We start from the raw sequence: 26358 nt of genomic DNA, 5'->3' as shown, positions 1-26358 counted from the left end.
AAAATACAGAAATCAACCCGTATAATGCATTTTGTTGGAAAGCAGATTGAACCAGGTTTTCTTCTGGGATTTTGCCTATGCTGTTTGTCTGGCAGTTTAATGTGTTTCATAACCCGTAATGAGAGGGTTTCCTAAGTGTGTCTCGACAGAAGGTTAAATGTTCCTGTTATTTCCACTGGGCCATTTCCCTCCACCAAGTTGATTGCACAAGATGTTCAGCAATTATTCCAGAAAGCTCAATAGTGACCTTGAACAATAACAATTATAGAAACCACCTCACTGAGATGTGGACAAAATCCTGAGAGGAACTGGAGTCTCTCAATACCTGCAAAGAATAGGAATGCAAAAGATGGCATATCCTTACACCTGCAAATACTGAGACGTACATGTTTGGCCCATACCTCTTTTCAGAAACTGTATATCGTTGTTAATTTTCACGTCCATGTACAGTGGGGAGAACAAGTATTTGATACACTGCTGATTTTGCAGGTTTTCCTACTTACAAAGTATGTAGAGGTCTGTAATTTTTATCATAGGTACACTTCAACTGTGAGAGACGGAATCTAAAACAAAAATCCAGAAAATCACATTGTATGATTTTTAAGTAATTAATTAGCATTTTATTGCATGCAATAAGTATTTGATCACCTACCAACCAGTAAGAATTCCGGCTCTCACAGACCTTTTAGTTTTTCTTTAAGGAGCCCTCCTATTCTCCACTCATTACCTCTATTAACTGCACCTGTTTGAACTCGTTACCTGTATAAAAGACACCTGTCCACACAATCAAACAGACTCCAACCTCTCCACAATGGCCAAGACCAGAGAGCTGTGTAAGGACATCAGGGATAAAATTGTAGACCTGCACAAGGATGGGATGGGCTACAGGACAAAAGGCAAGCAGCTTGGTGAGAAGGCAACAACTGTTGGCGCAATTATTCGAAAATAGAAGAAGTTCAAGATGACGGTCAATCACTCTCGGTCTGGGGCTCCATGCAAGATCTCACCTCGTGGGGCATCAATGATCATGAGAAAGGTGAGGGATCAGCCCAGAACTACACGGCAGGACCTGTTCAATGACCTGAAGAGAGCTGGGACCACAGTCTCAAAGAAAACCATTAGTAACACACTACACCTTTTTGTTTTCAGTGTATGCCTACTTTGTTGGTTGATATCCTCAAAATAGTTTTCCGTTATGCCGGATTTCACCTTCTCTGTAATAATACAATAAAAAGTGTGACCATTTCCAGTACTTTTGTTAAGATGATTATCTCCATTCTTCAACAGTTAGTGCTATTCTGGATCCTTGGGATTTCCTTACCCTAACCCTTGGGATGTCCATACCCTTACCCTAACCTTAACACTTACCATAACCAATTAAAATGTAAACTTAAATTGGGTAGAGATGTACCAATGATCCCATATAGCAAGGATCATTCTTCAACACTGTTGTAAAATGGGATCTGTGATATAGTAAATTGGGATCTGGGATATAATCATAATGTCACTGGGCCATTATGTGTTAGCTACAGTACAATATATTGTGACTTTCCTACAGTGGATGAAACTAAGCTTTGATGAAAGTTCTTGTATTTCTTTGAGATCTAACCTAAGCCACAATGCATCTGACATAAGACTTCAACACAACACCCAACTGTGATTTGTAATCACCAAAACTTGAATACCGCTGTGTAGGTTTTATTGCCATTGTAATCTGTCAGGCACTTGTTTCTCTCCCAAGATAAAGGATATTATTCTGTTTATTTGTGCTCTACTGTGCACAACATGATTATGACAATCTGATTCGCTACAGTATTTATTTTTGATGAGCATGAACACTAAATATCTCTTGTGATGACTAATATTAATATTTATGCAGTTTTAGATGGGGGGTATTAGCATAAAATTGATTAGGAGTTGTTTTTCTAGCCAGACAGTCATGCTGGCAATGTGTTGTTTTTCAGATTGAGTTGATTTTTTTGAAATGCAAATTGAAAACTATTTCTAATGGAGTTTGGATTTTAAAATGGCCTTTACATTTTGTTCCAACATAATGCATGTGGTTTCAAAACAAACTCTTCCCTCCTATGTGGTGAATGAATGGTTGTATTAGCCCCAATCATTCTCTTGATAAAACAGTAATTATAATGATGATCAAATGTATTTACGTGATATCAAGGTGTTAACAAATCTACTGACACACTGTTTACCTCAATCCCTGTAATATACACTGAGGGTACAAAACATTAGGAACACCTGCTCTTTCCATGACATACTGTAGACTGACCCAGTGAATCCAGGTGAAAACTACGATCTATGGGCCATCACCATAGTCATTTTTGGAGTGGTGCTATTTGACTTTGCAACAAACTTCATCAGTGGGCCAGTCAAGGCTTACGTCTTCGATGTCTGCTCGTACATAAACAAAGAAAGAGGACTGCACTACCACACCCTTCTCACTAGTAAGCAATGGCTGATGACATGCAGTAGCCTCCCTCCCACTTTGTCAGAACCTGGTGTTGGGTTGATTGGCTGATATATATGCTGTCTGGATTGATATAGGTTTACTTTGATATGTATTTATACTGAACAAAAATACAAACACAACATGTGAAGTGTTGGCACCATGTTTCTTAATGCACAAAAAGCTTATTTCTCTCAGCTTTTGCGCACAAATTTGTTCACATCCCTGTTAGTGAGCATTTCTCCTTTGCCAAGATAATCAATCCACCTAACAGGTGTGGCATATCAAGAAGCTGATTTAAACAGCATGATCATTACACATGTGCACCTTGTGCTGGGGGCAATAAAAGGCCACTGTAAAATGTGTAGTTTTGTCACATAACTCAATGCCACAGATGTCTCAAGTTTTGAGGGAGCATGCAATTAGCATGCTGACTGCAGGAATGTCCACCACAGCTGTTGTCAAATAATTAAATTTTAATGTGTCTAGCATAAACTGCCTCCAACGTCATTTTTAAAAATTTGGCAGTACGTCCACCCGGCCCACAACCGCAGAGCACGTGTAATGACGCCAGCCCAGGACCTCCACATCCGGCTTCTTCACCTGCGGGATCATCTGAGACCAGCCACGCGGGCAGCTGATGAAACTGAGGAGTATTTCTGTCTGTAATGAAGCCCTTTTTGTGGGGAAAAAACTCTTCTGATTTTCTGGGCCAGGCTCAGCAGTGGGTGGGCCTGGCTCCCAAGTGGGTGGGCCTATGCCCTCCCAAGCCCACCAATGGCTGTGCCCCTGCCCAGTCATGTGAAAACTATAGATTGGGCTCTAATGAATTTATTTAAATTGACTGATTTCCTTATATGAACTGTAACTCAGTAAAATCTTTGAAATTGTTGCATGTTGTGTTTTTTTGTTCAGTGTAGTTTGATTATTTATTGTTAAAGAAAAGTACCACTCAAATCTTTTGGTGTTTTATTTCTTTAGTACACTCTCACAATGTTTTGCCTGTCAGCAGTTAACTTTTCAAGATGCAAAGTGTCACTTCAGTATCATGATGGTGTGTTTTGTATCATATGATGGTGTGTTTTGCATCATCATGATGGTGTGTTTTGCATCATTATGATGGTGTGTTTTGCATCATAAACTCAGCAAAAAAAGAAGTACTGTCAACTACGTTTATATTCATCAAACTTAACATGTATATATTTGTATGAACATAACAAGATTCAACAACTGAGACAAATAAACTGTACAAGTTACACAGACATGTGACTAACAGAAATTGAATAATGTGTCCCTGGACAAATGGGTGGGGGGGGTTCAAAATCAAAAGTAACAGTCAGTATCTGGTGTGGCCACCAGCTGCATTAAGTACTGCAGTGCATCTCCTCCTCATGGACTGCACCAGATTTGCCAGTTCTTGCTGTGAGATGTTACCCCACTCTTCCACCAAGGCACCTGCAAGTCCCAGGACATTTCTGGGGGGAATGGCCCTAGCCCTCACCCTCCGATCCAACAGGTCCCAGACGTTCTCAATGGGATTGAGATCCGGGCTCTTTGCTGCCCTTGGCAGAACACTGACATTCCTGTCTTGCAGGAAATCACGCACAGAACGAGCAGTATGGCTGGTGGCATTGTCATGCTGGAGGGTCATGTCAGGATGAGCCTGCAGTAAGGGTACCACATGAGGGAAGAGGATGTCTTCCCTGTAAGGCACAGTATTGAGATTTCCTGCCTCAGTCCAGCCTCTCTCAGCCATCCTGTACCTGTCCCGTGGGTGTGATGTTAGGATATACCGATCCTGTGCAGGTGTTGTTACATGTGGTCTGCCACTGCGAGGATGATCGGCTGTCCGTCCTGTCACCCTGTAGCGCTGTCTTAGGCATCACACAGTACAGATATTCCAATTTATTGCCCTGGCCACAGTCCTCATGCCTCCTTGCAGCATGCCCAAGGCACGTTCACGCAGATGAGCAGGGACACTGGGCATCTTTCTTTTGGTGTTTTTCAGAGTCAGTAGAAAGGCCTCTTTAGTTTCCTAAGTTTTCATAACTGTGACCTTAGTTGCCTACCGTCTGTAAGCTGTTAGTGTCTTATCGACCGTTCCACAGGTGCATGTTCATTAATTGTTTATGGGTCATTGAACAAGCATGGGAAACAGAGTCTAAGCCCTTTACAATGAAGATCTGTGAAGTTAATTCATAAAAATCCAAATATCTTTGAAAGACAGGGTCCTGAAAAGGGGACGTTTCTTGATGGTGTGTGATGTATGGAATGCCGTTTGGGTCTTTGCGTGTCAAAAAAGATACATGTCAAATAACACTATTTGACGTGTCAAATAAGCTTGTTGACCAATCAGGACCTGAATATGACTCCACATATTATAATAATTTAATTCGTTCATACATGTTTTATGTAGTTATTACACATTGATTACACAATCACTCGCATTTCATATGTCACAACGATTCATCGATACGTATGCTATGATGCTGGTAATGTTGTCTCGCGCACCTACAGTGCTGGTCATAAAATGCTAGACAATGTTCTTCCTCAAAAACATTGCAAAACGACCATCTGTTTCAGTAACTATATAGCTTGGTGTCATCATCTAAAATATTCCTAATTTACAAACCGTTCTTATTTGATTAATGGGGGTCGGACCCATCTATGTGAAGCTAGCCACAATAAGGATTAGCCACAATAGTGACTTTCCGTTTTGTCTTCAAAAGTATGTCATTGACAGTGATGCAAATTAATACATTTCACGTGTATCTTTTTTGACATGCAAAGACCCAAACGGCGTTCCATAGTTTTGCATCATCATGATGGTGTGTTTTGCATCATCAGGATGGTGTGTTTTGCACCATCATGATGGTGTCACATCTGCTCCTGCCACAGCCTCTAGTGGACAACCGGTGTCTCCTTGACCTGCAGCCACTCCTCCAGTACACACTCTCTCTCTCCCCATCCCTTTCTGTATGTTTGTGATTGTGTGGTTGGAGACAGGTGTGCTGGAGCCAGAGCGGATCCTCACCAGCTGCATCCCGTTCCATAATCAAGACCTCTACAAATGCTCAGTCCTGCCACTTCCACTCTGCCAGATTGTAATCTCTGCTAAATCAGAATCAATCCACCTTCACTGTTTATGATTCTAGCTATTTATGATTATTCAAGATCCTGTTACCCTGCTGTGTCTGTTTCCCTACCCAACGCTGTTTATCCTCTCACTGCAGTTTTGCCACTCTGGCTCCTGTCTCCTGTTCCACATCTCACCACCCTGCTACCCTGTTCTGGATTCACCACACCACCACTCCATTGGATTCCTCTCTGGACCTGTTTACCCTGTTCCAACCCAGCTCACTCCAACCTCAGCCTCCACATCTAGTTTCCTACCACTCATCCAAGCTTCCCCGGATCTGCACTCCATATCTCCCTGTGTTACAATACATACCTTGGTTCATTCATCCCTGTTTTCTCATCCGAGTCTGCTCTTGGGTTCCCCTGTGTCGCTCCGCCTAACAGATGGGGTGTTTTGCATCATCATGATGGGGTGTTTTGCATCATCACGATGGGGTGTTTTGCATCATCACGATGGGGTGTTTTGTATCATCACGATGGGGTGTTTTGCATCATCATGATGGGGTGTTTTGTATCATCTGCCCATTCAGCACTGAGTGCACATTCAATGTGATGTAAAGACCTTACAATGTGCTCTAAGGTTTGAAGCACCTATTTAGTAACACGCAGACAACACTCAGAGCTCGCACAGTCAGTCAGTCAGTGAACAAGCATGTGAGGAGGTATTTGAGTATACTAGCGAGCGAGTAAGTGGACTCAGTTGATTTTTATATTTTTATATTTTTATACCTTCATTTAACTAGGTGTTATGAGAATTATGTTCTCAATGTTCATAAACCAATTCAATTAAACTACTCAGTCTGCAAACCAGGATTTGTAACAGACGGAGGCCCAGTCTACAATAGTCAAATGTTTCTGAAGTCCACAATACAAAGACATCCATTTTATAGCGGCGCACATACTTCCAAATCTCTCAGTGGCCCCTAGCCAGGGTCGGCACCGAATCTTGCTCAGGCAGTCTGTGTTTAAAACCTGTTAGGGATAGGGGGCAGCATTTTCACTTTGGATGAATTGCGTGCCCATAGTGAACTGCAGCCTACTCTGCCCTAGATGCTAATATATGCATAATATTTTTACTATTGGATAGAAAACACTGAAGTTTCTAAAACGGTTTGAATTATGTATGTGTGTATAACAGAATTCATAGGGCAGGCAAATTTCCAAACAGGAAGTGGAAATTCTGGGGCTGGTCGAATTTCAAGTCATCGCCTATTCACATCCAAACAAGATATGGATATGTTCGCACTTCCTACGCCTTCCACTAGATGTCAACAGTCAGTAGAATGTGGAATGAAGCCTCTAGTGTGATGTATGACCGGATGGGAGGGGAATGAGTCAGGGGTCTGTCAGAATGCCAGTTCCTGGTTGCGCACATTACTGTTGATATCGCCTGCGTTCCATGACTCTGTAGACAAAAATGAATGCTCCGGTTGGAACGTTATTGGATATATATGAAAATAACATCATGAAGATTGATTCTCTACTTAGTTTGACCAGTTTATTCGACCTGGAATATAACTTTTTGAAGTTTTTGTCTGAGTTCGCCTGGACCAGCACCAGCTTTTGGACATGTGAACTAACCGTGCTAGCAAAAACAGCTAATTGGACACTACTAATGGACATTATGGAACAAAACAACGATTTATTGTGGAACTAGGACTCCTTGCACTGCATTCTGATGAAAGATCATCAAAGGTAAGGGAATATTTATGATGTCATTTCATATTTCTGTTGACTCCAACATGGCGGAGAAATATTGTTACGTCTTAGCGCCATTTTAGATTATTGCATGGTAAGCTTTTTTCGTAACGTTAAAAAAAATCTGATACAGCGGTTGCATTAAGAACCAGTGTATCTTTAATTATATGTAAAACATGTATCTTTCGTCAAAGTTTATGATGAGTATTTCTGTTATCTGGCGTAGCTTTCTGTAATTACTCCGGATATTTTGGAGGCATTTCTGAACATGGCGTCAATGTAAACAGAGATTTGTGGATATAAATATGCATATTATCGAACAAAACATAAATGTATTGTGTAACATGATGTCATATGAGTGTCATCTGATGAAGATTATCAAAGGTTAGTGATTAATTTTATCTCTAATTCTGCTTTTGTGACTATCTTTGGCTGGGAAAAATGGCTGCGTGTTATTTTGGATATGGTGGTGATCTAACATAAATATATGTTGTGTTTTCGCTGTAAAACATTTTAAAATCGGACACGATCGGTAGGATTAACAAGATGTTCATCTTTCATTTGCTGTATTGGACTTGTTAATGTGTGAAAGTTAAATATTTCAAAAAGTATTTTTGAATTTCCCACGCTGCCTTTTCAGCGGAATGTTGGGGGGAGGGGGGTTCCGTTAGCGGAACGTGTGTCCTAGACAGGATTAGTAAGATACTGTAGAGACACATTTGTACAGATATATTGTTTTACTGACTAAAACTACACCCATCATTATTAATTATGATTTTACTGACTAATCAATTTCATACAATTATATGGTTTCAGGGTGGAGTATATGGTTTCAGGGTGGAGTAGTCTGTGTTGATGGAATTTGAAGTAGTGGTGGTCCACTTGGCCAAGGACGTGAGGGTTTATGTTTCCTCCTGCTCGGTGTGTGCCCAGTGCAAGGCTCCTAGGCAGCTGCCCCGAGGGAAAATACAACCCCTTCCCGTTCCACAGCGGCCTTGGCCACACCTGTCGTTGGACTTCCTGACCGATCTTCCTCCGTCACAGGGCAACACCACGATCCTGGTCGTTGTGGATTGGTTTTCCAAGTCCTGTCGTCTCCTCCCTTTGCCCGGTCTCCCTACGGCCCTACAGACTGTGGAGGCCCTGTTTACACACGTCTTCTGGCACTACGGGGTGCCTGAGGACATAGTTTCTGATCGGAGTCCCCAGTTCATGTCCAAGGTTTGGAAGGCATTCATGGAGCACCTGGGGGTCTTGGTCAGCCTTACCCCAGGTTTTCACCCTGAGAGTAATTGGCAAGTGGAGAGAGTAAACCAGGATGTGGGTAGGTTTCTGCGGTCGTATTGCCAGGACCGGCCAGGGGAGTGGGCAACGTTCATTCCATGGGCAGAGATGGCCCAGAACTCACTCCGCCACTCCTCTACTAACTTATCGCCCTTCCAGTGTGTGTTGGGGTATCAGCCGGTTCTGGTACCATGGCATCAGAGCCAGACCGAAACTCCTGTACTGGACGAATGGGTGAGGCTCTCGAAGGAGACCTCGGGTGCCTGAAATGGGCTGAAGGGCGGCAGAAGGCAAGCGCTGACCGTCACCACAGTGAGGCCCTGGTGTTTGCACCGGGGGACCGGGTCTGGCTCTTGACCCAAAACCTGCCCCTCTGCCTGCCCTGCCGGTAGCTGGGTCCGCGGTTTGTGCGGCCATTTAAAGTCCTGAGGAGAATAAACGAGGTGTGTTACAGGTTACAGCCCCCCCATATTACTGTATTAACCCCTCATTTCATGTGTCTCTCAGGCCGGTGGTGGCTGGTTCGCTTCAAGAAGCTGAGGTGCGGGAGGTCCCTCCGCCCCCCCCTGGACATCGAGGGGGCCCCGGCGTATGCAGTTCGGTTCATACTGAACTCAAGGCGTCGGGTGGGGGGCCTTCAGTACGTCATGGATTGGGAGGGGTACAGAGAGATGCTGGGTGCCGGTGGAGGACGTATTAGACCCATCTCTTCTGAGGGAGTTTCACCACCTCCACCCGGATCGCCCTGCGCCTCGTCCTCCGGGTTGCCATCGAGGCCAGCATCGGCGTGCTGCAGGAGCCGTGCGTCGGGGGGTACTGTCACGACTTCCCTGTTCGGGCGGTGCTCGGCAGTTGACGTCGCCGGCCTACTAGCTAATCACCTATCCAAGTTTCCTTTTCCATTTGTTTTGTCTTTGGTTCATTCACACCTGGTTTTTATTTGCTTTATTTTCTGTGTGTATATTTACCCCTGTTTCCCCGCTTAGGTTTGTGCAGGATTATTTTCTTGTTTCTCGTGGAGGCTTTCCTCAGTGTATTTCGCGTGTGTTTATTATAGTAAGGTGCGTTGTGGTTTTGTGCCTTACGGGAGTACTGTTAGTTCCCATTGTCTTGGGCATGGTTTTGGTGTATTGTACTGTACCGTTTTATAGGACTTGCCCTTATTAAAATATACGCTACACTGACATCTCTGCTCTCCTGCGTTTGACTCCTTACCTACCTTCAGTGTGTAAACGCAACATTTGCATCATATGATGGTGTGTTTTGCATCATCATGATGGTGTGTTTTGCATTATATTTAAAAATATATATATATTTAACCTTTATTTAACTAGGCAAGTCAGTTAAGAACAATCAATCAATCAAATGTATTTATTAAGCCCTTTTTACATCAGCCGATGTCAGAAAGTGCTGTACAGAAACCCAGCCAAAAAACCCAAACAGCAAGCAATGCAGATGTAGAAGCACGGTGGCTAGGTAAAACTCCCTAGAAAGTCTGGAACCTAGGAAGAAACATAGAGGAACCAGGCTATGAGGGGTGGCCAGTCCTCTTCTGGCTGTGCCGGGTGGAGATTATATTAGAACATGGCCAAGATGTTCAAACTTTCAAAGACAACCAGTTGGGTCAGATAATAATAATAATCACAGTGGTTGTAGAGGGTGCAACTGGTCAGCACCTCAGGAATAAATGTCAGTTGACTTTTCATAGCCCATCACTCAGAGTTAGAGACAGCAGGTCCGGTAGAGAGAGAGTCCAAAACAACAGGTCCGGGACAAGGTAGCACGTCCAGTGAACAGGTCATGGTTCCATAGCCGTAGGCAGAACAGTTGAAACTGGAGCAGCAGCATGACCAGGTGGACTGGGGACAGCAACGAGTCATCAGGCCAGGTAGTCCTGAGGCATGGTCCTAGGGCTCTGGTCCACCAAGAGAAGAGAGAGGGAAAGAGAGAAAAAGAGAGAGACAATTAGAGGGAGCATACTTAAATTCAGACAGGACACCGGATAAGACAGGACAAATACTCCAGAAGTAACAGACTGACCCTAGCTCCCCGACACATAAACTACTGCAACATAAATACTGGAGGCTGAGAATGGAGGGGTCGGGAGACACTGTGGCCCCATCCGACGATACCCCCGGACAGGGACAAACAGGCAGGATATAATCCCACCCACTTTGCCAAAGCACAGCCCCCACACCACTAGAGGGATAACTTCAACCTACTACCCTGAGAGAAGGCTAAGTATAGCCCACGAAGATCTCCCCAATGGCACAAACCCGAGGGGGGGCGCCAACCCGGACAGGAAGATCACGTCAATGACTCAACTCACTCAAGTGACGCATCCCTCCTAGGGACGGCATGGAAAAGAACCAGTAAACCAGTGACTCAGCACCCGTAATAGGGTTAGAGGCAGAGAATCCCAGTGGAGAGAGGGGAACCGGCCAGGCAGAGACAGCAAGGGCGGTTCATTGCTCCAGTGCCTTTCCGTTCATCTTCACACTCCTGGGCCAGACTACACTCAATCATAGGACCTACTGAAGAGATGAGTCTTCAATAAAGACTTAAAGGTTGAGACTGAGTCTCTCACATGGATAGGCAGACCATTCCATAAAAATGTAGCTCTATCAGTGCTCAGACTGTCTGCAATAGGCTGAGAGAGGCTGGACTGAGGGCTTGTAGGCCTGTTGTAAGGCAGGTCCTCACCAGACATCACCGGCAACAACGTCGCCTATGGGCACAAACCCACCATCGCTGGACCAGACAGGACTGGCAAAAAGTGCTCTTCACTGACGAGTCGCGGTTTTCTCTCACCGGGGGTGATGGTCAAATTCATGTTTATCGTCGATGGAATGAGCGTTACACCAAGGCCTGTACTCTGAAGTGGGATCGATTTGGAGGTGGAGGGTCCGTCATGGTCTGGGGTGGTGTGTCACAGCATCATCGGACTGAGCTTGTTGTCATTGCAGGCAATCTCAACGCTGTGCGTTACAGGGAAGACATCCTCCTCCCTCATGTGTTACCCTTCCTGCAGGCTCATCCTGACATGACCCTCCAGCATGACAATGCCACCAGCCATACTGCTCGTTCTGTGCGTGATTTCCTGCAAGACAGGAATATCAGTGTTCTGCCATGGCCAGCAAAGAGCTTGGATCTCAATCCCATTGAGCACGTCTGGGACCTGTTGGATCGGAGGGTGAAGGCTAGGGCCATTCCCCCCAGAAATGTCCGGGAACTTGCAGGTGCCTTGGTGTAAGAGTGGGGTAACATCTCACAGCAAGAACTGGCAAATGAGGAGGAGATGCACTGCAGTACTTAAAACTTCTTAGGGCTGCAATCCCGTTAACGGGATTGATATGACAACAGCCAGTAAAAGTGCAGGGCGCCAAATTCAAAACAACAGAAATTTCATAATTACAATTCCTCAAACATACATGTATCTTATACCGTTTTAAAGGTAATCTTGTTGTTAATCCCACCACAGTGTCCGATTTCAAATAGGCTTTACAGCGAAAGCACCACAAACGATTATGTTAGGTCACCACCAAGCCAAAGAAAAACTCAGTCATTTTTCCTGCCAAAGAGACAAGTCACAAAAAGCACAAATAGAGATAAAATGAATCACTAACATTTGATGCTCTTCATCAGACGACACTCATAGGACTTCATGTTACACAATACATGTATGTTTTGTTTGATAAAGTTCATATTTATATAAAAATATCTGTGTTTACATTGGCGCGTTACGTTCACTAGTTCCAAAAACATCCGGTGTTATTGCAGAGAGCCACATTATTTTGCAGAAATACTCATTATAAATGTCGATGAAAATTCAAGTGTTAGACATGGAAATAGATATACCTCTCCTTAATGCAACCGCTGTGTCAGATTTCAAAACAACTTTACGGAAAAATCAAACCATACAATAATCTGAGACGGCACTCAGAAAACAAATACAATTTTCCGCCATGTTGGAGTCAACAGAAATCAGAAATTCAATTCTAAATTCCCTTACCTTTGATAATCTTCATCAGAATACACTCCCAGGAATCGCAGTTCCACAATAAATGCTTGATTTGTTCGATAATGTCCATTATTTATGTCCAAGTAGCTACTTTTGTTAGGGCATTAGGTACACAAATCCAAACGCTCGTGCAGGTCAGGCATCACTTCGGACAAAAACTTAAAAAAGTGATATTACAGGTCTTAGAAACATTCCAAACTAAGTATAGAATCAATCTGTAGGATGTTTGTATCATAAATCTTCAATAAAGTTCCAACCGGAGAATTCCTTTGTGTGTAGAGGAGCATGCGTGTGACCAGGAAATGGCTCTCTGCCAGTAACCTGAATCATTCCCTTCTCATTCAGCCCCACAACACAGTAGAAGCCTCATTCAAGTTTCTAAAGACGGTGACATCTACTGGAAGCCCTAGGAATTGCAACTTCATCCATATCCCACTGTGAATTCAATAGGGCCTGGGTTGAAAATCAACCAACCTCAGATTTCTCACTTCCTGTTTGGATTTATTCTCAGGTTTTTGCCTGCCATATGAGTTCTGTTATACTCACAGACATCATTCAAACAGTTTTAGAAACTTCAGAGTGTTTTCTATCCAATACTACTAATAATATGCATATATTATCAACTGGGACTGAGGAGCAGGCCGTTTACTCTGGGCACGTCTGGGCACCTTTCATCCAAGCTACTCAATAATGCTCCTGCAGCCATAAGACGTTTTAATGCAGCTGGTGGCCACATCAGATACTGACTGTTAATTTTACACATTCAATTTTTGTCAGTCTGTGGAACTTGTTCAGTTTATGTCTCAGTTGTTGAATCTTATGTTCATACAAATATTTACACATGTTAGTTTGCTGAAAATAAACGCAGGTGACAGTGAGAGGATGTTTATTTTGTTTGCTGAGTTTATATTAGCTGTCTACACTGAGTATACCAAATATTTGGAACACCTTTAAATGCAGGGAAACTGAATTCCATTTTACCTCATTTCTGCCAGCATGTCACCTGTGCAACTAGAGGCAAAAAACTCTAGATCACCTTTACACCACACACAGAAACGCGTACAAACCTCTCCCTCAGCCTCTCATTGGCAAATCTAACCAAAACTCTATCCTCCTGATTCCTGCTTACAAGAAAAAAACTCAAACAGGACGTACCAGTGACAAGCCCAATAGATGGGTTGTCTGACACTGTCACGAAAATGATGTGCACGGTGTCACGCCCTGGTCTAAGTATTTTGTGTTTTTCTTCATGTATTGGGTCAGGCCAGGGTGTGGCATGGGGTTTTTGTATTGTGGTGTGTTTTGTCTTGGGGTTTTGGTGTGTATGTATCGGGATTGTAGCTAGTGGGGTTATCTAGCAAAGGTCTATGGCTGTCTGGAGTGGTTCTCAATCAGAGGCAGGTGTTTATCGTTGTCTCTGATTGGGAACCATATTTAGGCTGCCATATTCTTTGAGTTTGTCGTGGGTGATTGTCCTTAGTGTCCTTGTTCCTGTCTATGTGTAAGGTTACACAAGTATAGGCTGTTTTCGTTACGTTTATTGTTTTTGTTAGTGTTTGTTATTTGATTCGTGTTTTACGTTCGTTATTAAATATGGATCGCAATCTACACGCTGCAGTTTGGTCTGACTCTCCTTCACACATAGAAAACCGTAACAGAATCACCCACCACAAACGGACCAAGCAGCGTGTCAACAGGCAGGAGCCGCAGGAGAAGCAACAAAGGCAGCAACAGCGGCGCAATGAGGATTGGACATGGGACGATATATTGGATGGCAAGGGTTGCTACACATGGGAGGAGATCCTGGCGGGAAGGGATCGCCTTCCATGGGAACAGGTGGAGGCACTTAGGAGAGCAGAGGCAGCCGGAGAGAGGAGCCGGCGATACGAGGGAACACGGTTGGCAAGGAAGCCCGGGAGTCAGCCCCAAAAATTTCTTGGGGGGGGGCTCACAGGGAGTATGGCTACGCCAGGTAGGAGACCTGCGCAAACTCCCTGTGCTTACCGGGGGACTAGAGAGAAAGGGCAGGCACCGTGTTATGCAGTGGTGCGCACGATGTCCCCAGTGCGGGTGCATAGCCCAGTGCGGTATATTCCAGCTCCTCGTATCGGCCGGGCTAGAGTGGGCATCGAGCCAGGTAAGGTTGGGCAGGCTCGGCGCTCAAGAGCTCCAGTGCGCCTGCACGGTCCGGTCTATCCAGTACCACCTCCACACCCCAGCCCTCCGGTAGCAGCTCCCCGCACCAGGCTTCCTGTGTGTGTCCTCGGTCCAGTACCACCAGTACCAGCACCACGCATCAGGCCTACAGTGCGCCTCGCCTCTCCTGCGCTGTCGGAGTCTCCCGCCTGTTCAGCGCTGCCAGAGCCTTCCTCCTCTACAGCGCTGCTGGAGTCTCCTGCCTGCATGGAGCAGCCAGAGCTGCCAGCCTGCATGGAGCAGCCAGAGCTGCCAGCCTGCATGGAGCAGCCAGAGCTGCCAGGCTGCATGGAGCAGCCAGAGCTGCCAGGCTGCATGGAGCAGCCAGAGCTGCCAGGCTGCATGGAGCAGCCAGAGCTGCCAGGCTGCATGGAGCAGCCAGAGCTGCCAGGCTGCATGGAGCAGCCAGAGCTGTCAGTCTGCATGGAGCAGCCAGAGCTGTCAGTCTGCATGGAGCAGCCAGAGATGTCAGTCTGCATGGAGCAGCCAGAGCTGCCAGTCTGCATGGAGCAGCCAGAGCTGCCAGTCTGCATGGAGCAGCCAGAGATGTCAGTCTGCATGGAGCAGCCAGAGATGTCAGTCTGCATGAAGCAGCCCGAGCTGCCAGTCTGCAAGGAGCTGCCAGTCTGCACGGAGCTGTCAGTCTGCAAGGAGCTGTCAGTCTGCACGGAGCTGTCAGTCTGCAAGGAGCTGTCAGTCTGCAAGGAGCTGCCAGTCTGTAAGGAGCTGCCAGTCTGTAAGGAGCTGCCAGTCTGCAAGGAGCTGCCAGTATGCACGGAGCCGCCAGAGCTGCCAATCTGTAAGAAGCCGCCAGAGCTGTCAGCCTACATGGAGCAGCCAGAGCCGCCAGTCAGCATGGAGCAGCCAGAGCCGCCAGTCAGCATGGAGCAGCCAGATCTTTCAGTCTGCCAGGATCTGCCAGTCAGCCAGACTCTTCCAGATCCGCCAGTCAGCCAGACTCTTCCAGATCCGCCAGTCAGCCAGACTCTTCCAGATCCGCCAGTCAGCCAGACTCTTCCAGATCCGCCAGTCAGCCAGACTCTTCCAGATCCGCCAGTCAGCCAGACTCTTCCAGATCCGCCAGTCAGCCAGACTCTTCCAGATCCGCCAGTCAGCCAGACTCTTCCAGATCCGCCAGTCAGCCAGACTCTTCCAGATCCGCCAGTCAGCCAGAATCTTCCAGATCCGCCAGTCAGCCAGACTCTTCCAGATCCGCCAGTCAGCCAGACTCTTCCAGATCTGCCAGTCAGCCAGACTCTTCCAGATCCGCCAGTCAGCCAGACTCTTCCAGATCCGCCAGTCAGCCAGACTCTTCCAGATCCGCCAGTCAGCCAGACTCTTCCAGATCCGCCAGTCAGCCAGACTCTTCCAGATCCGCCAGTCAGCCAGACTCTTCCAGATCTGCCAGTCAGCCAGACTCTTCCAGATCTGCCAGTTAGCCAGACTCTTCCAGATCTGCCAGTCAGCCAGACTCTTCCAGATCTGCCAGACTCTTCCAGATCCGCCAGTCGGCCAGACTCTTCCAGATCCGCCAGTCAGCCGGGATCCGCCAGTCGGCCAGGATCCGCCAGATCGGCCAGTCAGCCAGGATCTGCCAGTCAGCCAGGATCTGCCAGTCAGCCAGGATCTGCTGAAACCACCAGCCAGCCAGGATTTGGTAGATCTACCTACCTGCCTGAGCTTCCTCTCACTCCCGAGCTTTCTCTCACTCCCGAGCTTTCTCTCACTCCCGAGCTTTCTCTCACTCCCGTAATGCTTTGTAGATCAGCCCGGTGTAGAAGAGAACACATTCTTATTTACAATGAGTCCTCTCACTCCCGAGCTTACTCTCACTCCCGAGCTTACTCTCACTCCCGAGCTTTCTCTCACTCCCGAGCTTTCTCTCACTCCCGAGAGGGGTGTTTTGCATCATCATGATGGTGTGGCAAGTGACACTTTGCTTCTTGAAAACCTGTTGGTCTATATTAACAGTGGACTAATGAAAAAATATGATTTTTCCTTTAAGTTATCATGGAGTTAATGTGATTATTTTGACATTTTAGAAGTCATTTTAGTCATGAGTAAACAGTACACGACCCTCAGAGCTCACTCAGTCAGTCAGTCAGTGATTGCGTGAGTGAACAAGCATGTGAGGAGGTATTTCAGTGTACTAGCGAGAGAGCAGGCGGACTCATTGATGGCAGGGAAACCGGCACAGGGTGGTGTGAGTTTGTGTATGGTAGGCTCTAATCCAGCAGATACTCAGTCATGGTTTGGAATTGAGAGAGGGGTGGCACATGACCTGCTAGTCACCTTAGCTCTGGTATGTGGAGGTGTGTGTGTTTTCTTCATACAGAGAGGATGGTTGTAATGATATTTGTCTTTTGTGTTGTTCATTAGCTTCGCAGTTACACGGCCTGAACAAAAAATATTCCTTGACCTTCGTTTTGACTACCCTCACAACTCACAAAAATGTATTAGCTTGTGAATTTAGAGGTGACAACTCGAGTCAATTAGTGGATAAATGCATGGAAATATACAAATAAAGAAACCAAAACATTTCATGTTGTGTTGAAAAAGGCCATGTCCAAGAGCTTTGAAGTATCTATTGATTATTATTTTAGAACTAGAGTTGTTTCCATCTCTAGATGTTTTTAGAGATTAGTGAAATGTATTATTTTTAAGCATGTGGAATGTTAATGGGATTTATGGTTTTGGTTTTATATCCATTAATTCTAACTCGCACTGTATCTCCAACCATCAAATTAGAATACTGTGAAACATGAATTCCTTGACAGAATAATTATTCTCATCTATGACTGCATTTTCGGCCGATTTATAAGGGTCTGTACTCCCAAAGTTGTTGACTGTTTTTTATTCTAGGCAGGTACTGTAGCTAGCAGTTCAAGACACATTTCAGTTGAATGCATCCAGTTGTACAACTGACTAGGTATCCCCTTTCCCTTTCTCAGCTGTTAGCAGCCATTGGCCAGCAGTTTCTTACTGGCGATAAAAACGGATGATTGCCACCATTTTATGTTGTTGTTGTCATTACTCAATTATTTAATGTAACAAATCAAATACAACCTCAAAAATTCATGGTAATTAATGGTAAACCTGTAAACAATTCATGTAGACTCTGTGTTTATTTGAAACAGGCAATTATTTTCTGAAATGTATGCTGTTGCTCGGTTGTTTGAGACTTAAAAATAAAAAAAAGATGGTAATGCAGATATGACTTTTTCTAAACTGCTTCTTTGGATGGATACAAAATGGATAAAGTTGTACTAGTTTCTCTGCAATTCCATACAGTTTACCATAATGGAAGGATGGGGCTAGGGTTGCAAAATTCCAGGAACATTCAATAAATGCCATGGTTTTCCTGAAATCCCAGTTGGAGGATTTTCAGATTCAGATTGGAATTAAAAGGAAATCTAGAATTCTCCAACCAGGATTTCTGGGAAACCAGGGAATTTATTGAAAGTTCCCTAGATGGGGCCAGTGATACTATATATACATTACATACATATATAGCCTACCATGTCTTTCTCTATATATGGCTCTAGAGAGGGTTTTTGATATTATAGTCAGGGAGTATGCGTGGTACACAAAATGCGTAATTTATGAGAACGTTTAATTTGCAAGCAGGTTTCTTATAGGTAGGATGCAACATTTAGGGAACATATTGTGTGCCCAGACTTAATGCAGGCAGACACTTGACATCCAATCCTAGTTTGACACACTCAAAAGTGCTGCAAAATTTATGAGAAAGATTGATTTACAGGTTTCTCATTGTAGGGTACTGGTGTAAGAATTGAGGGAACATATGTCCATATTATTGGGATATGTCTAACAGAACAAGCCACTTGTTCTGTGTCCAGGATCACACATACTACGTGACAAAACATATTTATCATTACTCTCAGGTTCTCTGAGATAACCCAGCCTCAACATTGGATTGTGACATGAGCTTTACGTTCAGATGTAAGAAGCATTCTTTTATAAATCAGACCTTGTCGGTATTAATACAGCACATGGTACAACCACCACAGGTAAATGTTTTTTCAGATAATCATATGCAATCCAGGAATTGTACTGTATTTATAAACATTGCCTGAGGTGATTTTGAAAATTTCCATGAAGATAGTGTACTCACTATCTGATGATTGCTTACATTTACATAATTTAGCAGACACTCTTATCCAGAACAATTTACAGTAGTGAGTGCATACATTTTCATACTGGTTATAGCTCCCTTCAGTAACCACGAGCACAACTGTTCCTTGATTTTAACTGGCGGCTTTATTCTGTAGTTTTAGTCAGAATTATCACCTTCCGTGAGAACTATAAAGTAAATGAAAAATACAGTTAAGCACACTCTTACAACCTTATCTTACGAGTGACTTATTAGCTTGGTATAACTTTGAAGTGCTTACATACATAACAGTTTAACCGGCGCTATAACAGTATCATATTAAACACATGAATAAAGGAAAAATACCTAATTGGCTGCTTATTACAGAAGGGAGGAAATCAAACTTCACACTTCATCCCAACATACACGCTGCAACCTTTATGAACTACACCCGATGACATGAAAACTTAGCTAACACAGCGCGGGATTGCCTTCCCTCCAAAAGTGTGTTGCTACAATAAGGATCCCCGTTACAACAGTATTAGCTACTTAGTATTAGCTACAAGTTCTGCTTGTCTTATTATTTCCCCTGCACAGCAGACACGTAAACAATTCAAACAAAGGACAACAACATAACCTCTAAGTCTAACTGTCAGTTACACTGGTCCCCTGTGGGAACCGCGCCATGCTCTACCAACTGAGCCACACAGGACCTGGGCTATGACTAGTGGCCTTGGGCACCCATCACCTGACCTGATAATCAATCGGTATTGTGCCTGTTGTCTGTTGCAGGGCTAGGGGGTGCCTTTGGGTACCTCGTGGGAGCCATGGACTGGGGTCACTCGTCCCTGGGCCGACTGCTGGGGTCAGAGTACCAGGTCATCTACTTCTTCTCCGCTCTGACCTGGACGGTATTCTTCATTGTGCACCTCTTCAGCATCCAAGAGACACCCCTGGTCAAGAACTGTAGTTTGGACTCGTTACCCCCCAATGCACGCCTCATCACACACAGTAGCAGTGGTGGCTATGGATCCCTGCATGGTTCCATGTCCAAAGAGTTGGAGCCAGACCTCCGGCCTCGGTCATTCTCTGCCCTGACGGGTGCCAATTCAGTCACATCCAGCTCCAAATAACCTAACAAAGAGGTCTGTCATAGACACAGGAAGGAGTCTCGTCTGGCTGACATTCTCTACACTGTGGGCGAAAAAGTTGTTGATTCAATTTACAATTGTAAGGCACCAGCTGCAATAGGATTGAGAGTTTGCTCAACAAAAAGATTTGTTGAGCAAACTCAAAATCTTATTGCAGCTGGTAGCGTTACAATTGTACTTTGAATATTATTATTTGTATTTGTTTTACAGTGTACAGTATCAAATCCTGACTTCAAATCAAATTTTATTTGTCACATGCGCAGAATACAGGTGTAGACCTTACCGTGAAATGCTTACTTACAAGCCCTTAACCAACCATGCAGTTCAAGAAATAGAGTTTAATAAATATTTGCTAAATAAACAATTTTAAAAATTAAAAACGAACACAATAAGATTACATAACAATAACGAGGCTATATACATGGAGTACTGGTACTGAGTCAATGTGTGGGGGTACAGGTTAGTTGAGATCATTTGTACATGAAGGTAGGGATAAAGTGGCTATGCATAGATAATAAACAGACTTTCATACCAATTCATGGGTTGCATGTCGCGTTGTTGCCATCGTTATCAACGTTGTACAGATGCTGCAGCATATTGATGACTGACGGAGGGTTGATGCGCAGTCTTTCTGAATGGGGGCTGATCTGCTTCGTAAAATTTACACCATAGTGACCTAGAAACACAATGACATTGCTAAAGTAGACAAATAATTAGTACAAGATCATTTTGCCATCACTATGATGTGGTCAAGTTTACTTTAGAGAGATGGTAATGTTGCCATGAACTAGCAAAGTTCATATGTAATAGTTAGCAATGCTATCATTAGCGAGCAAAAATGTCTGCGCTCGCCCCTCAGTCTTAGCTAGATAGATAAAGTTGTACTGCATTTAATGTCAATCTGGCGATATCACAATGATAGCAAAAACTTATCCTATTAATTATTTGCCTTTTTAAATATCATCGTGTTTCCAAGCCACTGTAATGCACTTTAGACAGAATCTTCATCAGCACCCATTAAGACTGCATTGAGTAGAATTCTTAGCTGGGCATCAGTCCTGAAATTAATGTTCAAAACAATAATGTGACAAAACGTGCCACCATGAATACCGTATTTTAGACAACACCACAAAGCAATTGTCTATGAAACTACACACACCGGTGAAATATAAAATCCTTTGAAAGACATCCGTATTTAGTGCCATCAGTGTTTATTAAGAAGAACATGATCACATGTCACGGATCCCTCCGGGAACTGTCACTACGCACACCTGGTCCCTATTCCCTTTGATTAGTAATTGTATAAGTGTGCCCTTGGTTTACCATTGTCCTGTCGATTATTGTTCCAATGTCCGTTGGTTCGTGTGAGTACCTGGGCTATGTTGTTTTGGCTTTCGTGCCACATATACTGTAGAGATGATCACGGTGATAATCATTGTGCGATTGTGTATTTATTTGAGGTATTCCTCACTATTTTGTTTGGGTTTCCACCCTGTGTTTTGTATAGATGCTTGTTTGGTCTTTGTCCCCATGCCTTTACATGGCACGCTATAATTTGGGAAATAAAAACCCCTATTACGCATTCCTGTGCCTGTCTCCCGACCCTTTATTCCAATATGACATTACACGAGAGTAATCTTAATGTACACCCAGTATATATACACTATATTTGCTGTGAGTTTGTGTTTTATGTTCATATATAATGGCACATCTATGACATTTTATAGTGAAAATAGGTTGACTACCTTGAGTATGTCCTTGGGTAAAAGCTCTTGATTTGCCCCTGACGAGATATAACGTACCAACTATTTACAGAGTATTATAGGAGACCATTTCAAGGACAGCTTTTTTCCATCTACGTAACATTGCAAAAATCAGAAACTTTCTGTCCAAAAATGATGCAGAAAAATTAATCCATGCTTTTGTCACTTCTAGGTTAGACTACTGCAATGCTCTACTTTCCGGCAGGCCTCCTAATTGTCCCTAGAATTTCTAAGCAAACAGCTGGAGGCAGGGCTTTCTCCTATAGAGCTCCATTTTTATGGAACGGTCTGCCTACCCATGTCAGAGACGCAAACTCGGTCTCAACCTTTAAGTCCTTACTGAAGACTTATCTCTTCAGTGGGTCATATGATTGAGTGTAGTCTGGCCCAGGAGTGGGAAGGTGAACGGAAAGGCTCTGGAGCAACGAACTGCCCTTGCTGTCTCTGCCTGGCCAGTTCCCCTCTTCCCACTGGGATTCTCTGCCTCTAACCCTATTACAGGGGCTGAGTCCCTGGCTTACTGGGGCTCTCTCTTGCCGTCCCTGGAAGGGGTGTGTCACCTGAGTGGGTTGATTCACTGATGTGGTCATCCTGTCTGGGATGGCGCCCCCCCTTGGGTTGTGCCATGGCGAGTTCTTTGTGGGCTATACTCAGCCTTGTCTCAGGATGGTAAGTTGGTGGTTGAAGATATCCCTCTAGTGGTGTGGGGGCTGTGCGTTGGCAAAGTGGGTGGGGTTATATCCTTCCTGTTTGGCCCTGTCTGGGGGTGTCCTCGGATGGGGCCACAGTGTCTCCTGACCCCTCCTGTCTCAGCCTCCAGTATTTATGCTGCAGTAGTTAATGTGTCGGGGGGCTAGGGTCAGTTTGTTATATCTGGAGTACCTCTCCTGTCCTATTCGGTGTCCTGTGTGAATCTAAGTGTGCGTTCTCTAATTCTCTCTTTCTCTCTCTCTCTCTCTCTCTCTTGGAGGACCTGAGCCCTAGGACCATGCCCCAGGACTACCTGACATGATGACTCCTTGCTGTCCCCAGTCCACCTGGCCGTGCTGCTGCTCCAGTTTCAACTGTTCTGCCTTATTATTATACGACCATGCTGGTCATTTATGAACATTTGAACATCTTGGCCATGTTCTGTTATAATCTCCACCCGGCACAGCCAGAAGAGGACTGGCCACCCCACATAGCCTGGTTCCTCTCTAGGTTTCTTCCTAGGTTTTGGCCTTTCTAGGGAGTTTTTCCTAGCCACCGTGCTTCTACACCTGCATTGCTTGCTGTTTGGGGTTTTAGGCTGGGTTTCTGTACAGCACTTTGAGATATCAGCTGATGTACGAAGGGCTATATAAATACATTTGATTTGATTTTTGATTTGATTTGATTTGATTTGAGTGGGACCTTTGTGTTTTGTGAAACTAGTCTAACTAAATTTCAAGTGTCAATGTTTATTTGCCATGTGAACAGGATACAATGGGTGTAAAACAGTACAGTGAAATTATTACCTTGAACACCTTTCCTAACAATGCAGTGATAATAATAATAATATAGAGTAAAATAATACAAATAAAAACATATAATAACTGCGATGTGACTAAAAGAAACTCGAGAATGGAAGTACAGTGCCTTTGGAAAGTATTCAGACCCCTTGACTTTATCCACATTTTGTTACGTTACAGCCTTATTCTAAAATATATATTTTTTATCCATCAATGTACACACAATACCCCATAATGACAAAGCAAAATCTGTTTTTTAGAAATGTTTGCTAATATAGTACAAATAAAATCTGGAATATCACATTTACACAAGTATTCCGACCCTTTACTCAGTACTTTGCTGAAGTACCTTTGACAGCGATTACAGCATCAAGTCTTCTTGGGAATGACGCTACAAGCGTGGCACGCCTATATTTGAGGAGTTTCTCCCATTCTTCTCTGCAGATCCTCTCAAGCTCTGTCAGGTTGGATTAGGAGCATTGCTGCACAGCTATTTTCAGGTCTCTCCAGAGATGTTCAATTGGATTCAAGTCCGGGCTCTGGCTGAGCCATTGAAGTACATTCATAGACTTGTCCCAAAGCCACTCCTGCATTGTCTTGGCTGTGTGCTAAGGGTCGTTGTCCTGTTGGAAGGTGTACCTTCGCCCCAGTCTGAGGTCCTGAGCGCTCTGGTGCAGGTTTTCTTCAAGGATCTCTCTGTACTTTGCTCCATTCAACTTTGCCTCAAACCTGACTAGTCCCCTAGTTCCTGCCCCTGAAAAATCCCCACAGGATGATGCTGCCACCACCATGCTTCACCCTAGGGATAGTGCCAGGTTTCCTCCAGACGTGACACTTGGCATTCAGGCCAAATAGTTCAATCTTGGTTTCATCAGACCAGAGAATCTTGTTTCTCATGGTCTGAGAGTCTTTAGGTGGCTTTCGGCAAACTCCAAGTGGGCTGTCATGTGCCTTTTACTGAGGAGTAGCTTCCGCCTGGCCACTACCATAAAGGCCTGATTGGCGGAGTTCTGCAAAGATGGTTCTCCTTCTGGAAGGTTTTCCCTTCTCCACAGAGGAACTCTAGAGCTCTGTCAGAGTGCCCATCAGGTCCTTGGTCACCTCCTTAACCAAGGCCTGTCTTCCCTGATTGCTCAGTTTGGCAGGGTGATTAGCTCTAGGAAGAGTCTTGGTGGTTCCAAACATCTCCATTTTAGAATGATGTAGGCCACTGTGTTCTTGGGAACCTTCAATGCTGCAAACATTTTTTGGTGCCCTTCGCCAGATCTGTCCCTCGACACAATCCTGTCTCGGAGCTCTACGGACAATTCCTTCAACCTCATATCTTGGTTTTAGCTCTGACATGCACTGTCAACTGTGGGACCTTACATAGACAGGTGTGTGCCTTTCCAAATCATGTCCAATCAATTTAATTCACCCCATGTGGACTCCAATAAAGTTGAAGAAACATCTCAAGGATGATCAATGGAAACAGGATGCACCTGAGCTGAATTTCGAGTCTCATGGCAAAGGGCTGAAAACTTATGTCAATAAGGTATTTCTGTTATACACTTTTTATACATTTGCCAACATTTCTAAAACCCTGTTTTCACGTTGTCATTATGGGGTATTGTGTGTAGATTGCTGAGGAATTGTTTATTTTTAATCCATTTTAGAATAAGGCTGCGATGTAACAAAATGTGAAAAAAGTCAAGGGGCCAAATACTTTCCGAATGCACTGTATAAACAAGTCACTAAAAGCTGCTCGCACGCAGGTTCAGTACCCCAGGCTCTCTCCAGTAACAATAACTGTTGTATACTGATAATGCAAAATGAATATTAGAGTTTTAAGCTACTGTATGAGCACAAATCATTTCTAAAGCCATTTTGTGTCCATACTCAATATTAGACTGGGTGGGCATACACTGCATTCAGAAACTATTCAGACACCATTACAGTCTTATTCTATATATTTTTTTTTAAATGTATCATCAATCAAATCAAATTGAAGTTGTCAATTGCGCCAAATACAACACGATTATTAGGTAGACCTTATCGTGAAATGCTTACTTCCAAGCCGTTAACCAACAATGTAGTTCAAGAAATAGAGAAGAAAATATTTACCAAATACACTAAAGTCAAAAATAAAATAAGTAACACAATAAAATAACAATATTGAGGCTTTATACATGGGGTACCGGTACTGAGTCAAGGTGCAGGGGTACATGTTGGTCGAGGTCATTTGTACATGTAGATAGGGGTGAAGTGACTGCATAGATAATAAACAGCGAGTAGTAACAGTGTAAAAACAAGGAGGGGTGGGTGTCAATGTAAATAGCTCTGGTGGCCGTTTAATTAATTGTTCAGCAGTCTTATTGCTTGGGAGTAGAAGCTGTTAAGGAGCCTTTTGGACCTAGACTTGTCGCTCCGGTAACTGTTTCTGTGTGGTAGCAGAGAGAACAGTCTATGACTTGGGTGACTGGAGTCTTTGACAATTTGTTGGGCCTTCCTCTGACACGCCTAGTATAGAGGTCCTGAACGGCAGGAAGCTTGGCGCCAGTGATGTACTGGGCCGTATGCACTACCCTCTATAGCGTGTTATGGTCGGATGCCGAGCGGTTACCAAACCAGGCGGTGATGCAACCGGTCAGGATGCTCTCGATAGTGCAGCTGTAGAACCGATAGTGCAGCTGTAGAACCTTTCGAGGATCTGGTGACCCATGCCAAATCTTTTCAGTCTCCTGAGGGGGAAAAGAATTTGTTGTGCCCTCTTCATGACTTTCTAGGTGTGTTTGGACCTTGATAGTTTGTTGGTTATGTGGACACCAAGGAACTTAACTCTCGACCTTCACCACTACAGCCCCGTCGATGTTAATGCAGGTCTGTTTGGTCCTGTTTGGCCCTTTTCCTGTAATCCACGATCAGCTCCTTTGTCTTGCTCACGTTGAGGGAGAGGTTGTTGTCCGGTCAGAGGTGTTTAGTCCCAGGGTCCTTAGCTTAGTGAAACTCAATCATGAACACACTTACTGATGGTTGTGGCTTCTTTGCGTGATATATTGT

The 26358-nt window shown here is 44.3% G+C and overlaps 1 pseudogene; it reads left to right on the top strand.

The window, feature by feature from the left end:
- Positions 1-26358, top strand: part of LOC112257271 — a 46081-nt pseudogene that overhangs the window by 1403 nt on the left and 18320 nt on the right.

Source organism: Oncorhynchus tshawytscha, linkage group LG09 (assembly GCF_018296145.1).
Source record: "Oncorhynchus tshawytscha isolate Ot180627B linkage group LG09, Otsh_v2.0, whole genome shotgun sequence".
Classification (NCBI taxonomy): domain Eukaryota; kingdom Metazoa; phylum Chordata; class Actinopteri; order Salmoniformes; family Salmonidae; genus Oncorhynchus; species Oncorhynchus tshawytscha.
This window is presented reverse-complemented; position numbering and strand designations above follow the sequence as displayed.